Source organism: Mandrillus leucophaeus, unplaced genomic scaffold (assembly GCF_000951045.1).
Source record: "Mandrillus leucophaeus isolate KB7577 unplaced genomic scaffold, Mleu.le_1.0 Scaffold285, whole genome shotgun sequence".
NCBI lineage: Eukaryota > Metazoa > Chordata > Mammalia > Primates > Cercopithecidae > Mandrillus > Mandrillus leucophaeus.
Genome location: NW_012102976.1, coordinates 541,483 through 544,655, shown reverse-complemented (window position 1 = coordinate 544,655; position 3,173 = coordinate 541,483). Strand labels below are relative to the sequence as shown.

Sequence of the window (3,173 nt, the reverse complement as noted above, 5' to 3'; positions counted from 1 at the left end):
TGTTTGGGTGTTGAATTCCACTTGGATCTGCTCGCTTTTGGAAGGGGAGATTGGAGGGGATTTAGTGAAGACAAAAGGAACCCACTATGGGGAATGGTGGGGGGCAGGGGAGCTAAGAAACCCAAGTGCATTCACTCTTAGCCTGGTGAGGGTCCTGGGAGTCCAACTTTAGCTAGAGCTGAGTGGGGAACCCAAAATTCCCAGGGTCTGAGTCCGGAAAAGGGACCACTCCCCAGAATAAAAATACCTGCTTCTCAGGGCCTGACAGCAGCCTGCTTTTCACTGCAGATGCTGCCCAGGGCAGTGGCCCCAGCCTAACAGGGCCTGACCCTTTCAGACTGGAGCGGCCCATTGCCCAAGTGAGTCCAAGGGGGAGAGACAGGAGGAAATAGGGACTAGGAAGGAGCCCGGAGCCTCAGAGACTGAGTCCAGATGGAGAGAGAATCTCAAAACCACCAGAAATCCCCAGCTGAGTCAACAACACAGCTATAAAGCCAGAGGGCCTATGGCAATGTGGCTGCTCAAGGCCTGGGTTGGGCTCTCAGGAAGAGTTCTCGGGTACTTGGTCCCAGGCAAAAGTTAAGTATTCAGGGAAAACAGTCCACACAAATTCTATCTTTGGCTCAAGCATCAAACACATAGAATAGCCCAGAACAGGATGACAGTGCATGCGTGCGTGCGTGTGTGTGTGTGTGTGTGTGTGTGTGTGTACAGGGTCTTAGAATGGTGGGCAAGTCTGTGGGCAACACCGCCCCAGCAGGTGTTGTTTGATTAACTTACTTAGCAGAAGCTCTGGTCTAGTTACCAGATTGCTAGGAGAGCAGGCTGGGGTATGAATTGAAACACCCTGACCTGCCCCTCCTACTTTGTTAATTTCATTTAGAAAATGAGATTTCCCCATCTGTGGGTGCTTGATTCTAAGCTCACCGAGTTGTCAAGTTACATCAAGCAGAAGTGACTTCAACTCTATGTGGGTGCGGAGACACACCCCCCAAAGCTTCCTCCCCCTTTCCCCCTTACCTGAAATATGTGGTCATGTCATGTCATGTCATTCATTAAATAGTTGGCCAAACTACTGCGCTGCAGGGCCCAGTTCTGGCTTAGCTGCTGGGCAGCAAACGCAAAATGGGGTTGCCTATTGACACTTGTGTTCAACTAAGCTTCTGCGCTTATTCAACTGTGTTCTAAATAGTGCTTGTACATCCACAGCTATTTTATTCTTTCTCTACCTTCATTCTAAAAATAAAAGAGTAAAGTAGAGGCATTCATTCATTTATGCATCCATTCCTTCAGGAGAGGAGAAGGCAAGGCCGGCTCCAATGTTCTCCCGACTCTTTCTTGGTCTTTGGGGTAGGGAACTTGGGACTCAGAGCTGCTCCACCTGCTGTCGGCACCCTCCTCCCATCACAGTTTCTGAGGACCTGGTCCCAGGCAACCCCACTCTGGAAGGCAGGGGAAGAATAGGAGGGGCCAGTTCCTGCCCCAGGGACTGTGGCCTCCTCTGAGTTAGGGAATGGACCCAGCTTCTCCAACTTCCAGATGGGGCCTTTTGGAAGCTCATACAGCCACTTCCATTCCTGATGTTGTCCGAGGGCCTCTGACTGTTGCTGAGCTGCCTCTGTGTCTGGTTGGCAGGCCCACTGCTGCACTGACCATGGAACTCTGCACCTGGTGTAGACCCCGCTCTGCACTAAGGAGCCAGAGACCTTGCGGGCAGCTTCCCCTCTGGGCTGACAGAGAGGAGCTTGGAGGCATGGAGATGGTCATGGGGATTGATTGAGAGAATTGGTGAGTGTGGTGGTTTAGAATCCCCAGGTCCCACATTGTTGTAAGGCACAGAGGGCGACAAACAGTGGCAACATGAGCTTGGTGCCTTGGGCATCTCAGTTCTGCCACCACAAGTGGGCTGTGATGAATGGAATTGGGGTGGGAGGAAGGGTCAAGAGGGGGCAACAGGACACTTAAGGGATGGTGTGACAGGGCAAATGGGGGAGAAGCTGGGGTCAGAAGTCCTAATCAAGTAACAGGTCTAGGCACAGTGTCCATGACAGGCATTCTGGAGTCCGTGGCTCTGGGGCGTGGCTTCGCTCTCCACCTGCCCTCTGAGGATGGCTGCAGGTGGGCTTGCTACCATCACAGCCCTTGGGTAGGTAAGGGTCTGGCTTCCCAAATTAAATGCAGTCAGGGTGGCATTTACTGAGTGTTACGTGTCAGGCAATGTGCTAAGTCCTTGACATTGTACCATCTCAGTAAAGCCTCATAACCACCCATGAGGTCAATACTGTTATTATTCCCATTTGATAGCTGTGCACACAGTAGCTTGGAGAAGTCAAGGGCCTGATCTAAAGTCACATGGCTACACACCACTGGGGCCAGGACTTCAGAACCCAGGCTGCTGTCTACTCAGTTGAGGCTCTCTCAGACCTCTAGATCTTCCTCTTCCTCCCCAGCTCCACCTCCTTCAGCCTTTCACAGCCCAGCAGCATGGAAAGGGCCTGGAAGAGGAGGGAGAAGAAGTCCAGTTTGAGGCTATATTTTGGCTCCTTGGTCAAAGGTGGGGTGCGGAAATAAGGGTGGAGAGTCTGGGGATTTTCTGGAGATTTCGCTGCACCAAGATGTTGACCGTCTCCTCCCAGAAGAAAACAGATGAGCAAACTGCTCTGGAAAGTAAATTTTTTAAATTAAAAGTAAGTTTTTCCTTTTGGCAAACACAAATGCAGTATATCCTTTGCAGGGGAAAGCTAGAAAATACAGAGAAGCAAAAATAAAAATATAAAATACCTTTGTAGTACACAAAGGTGATGACTACTAAAATCTTGCTTTTTTTTTTTCTTTTTTTTTTTACACAGGGTCTTACTCTGTCACCCATGCTGGAGTGCAGTGGTACAATCATGGCTCACTGTGACCTTGAACCCCTGGACTTAAGGATCTTCCTGCCTCAGCCTCCCAAGTAGCTGAGACTACAGGTGTGTGCTATCATGCCTGGCTAATTTGCAAAAAAAAAAAAAAAAAAAAAAGAAAAAAGACTAGAAAGCAAAATGAAATTAAACAAAACTGTAAAAATAAAAGGATTAGAAATTGCCCAGGCTGGTCTTGAAGTCCTGGCCCCAATCAACCTTCCCTCCTTAGCCTCCTGAGTCTTTCCAGGATTACAAGTACGAGCCACCACATCT

At 49.6% G+C, this 3,173-nt stretch overlaps 1 long non-coding RNA gene across 1 annotated transcript in view; it reads right to left on the bottom strand.

Annotated features, from left to right (window-relative positions):
• Positions 1-1,268: 1,268 nt before the first annotated feature.
• LOC105543531 overlaps positions 1,269-3,173 on the bottom strand; it is a 9,522-nt gene continuing 7,617 nt past the window's right edge. The window contains exon 4 of the long non-coding RNA XR_001006635.1: positions 1,269-2,495. This is a non-coding gene — a long non-coding RNA (uncharacterized LOC105543531). The remainder of the gene's footprint in view (positions 2,496-3,173) is intronic.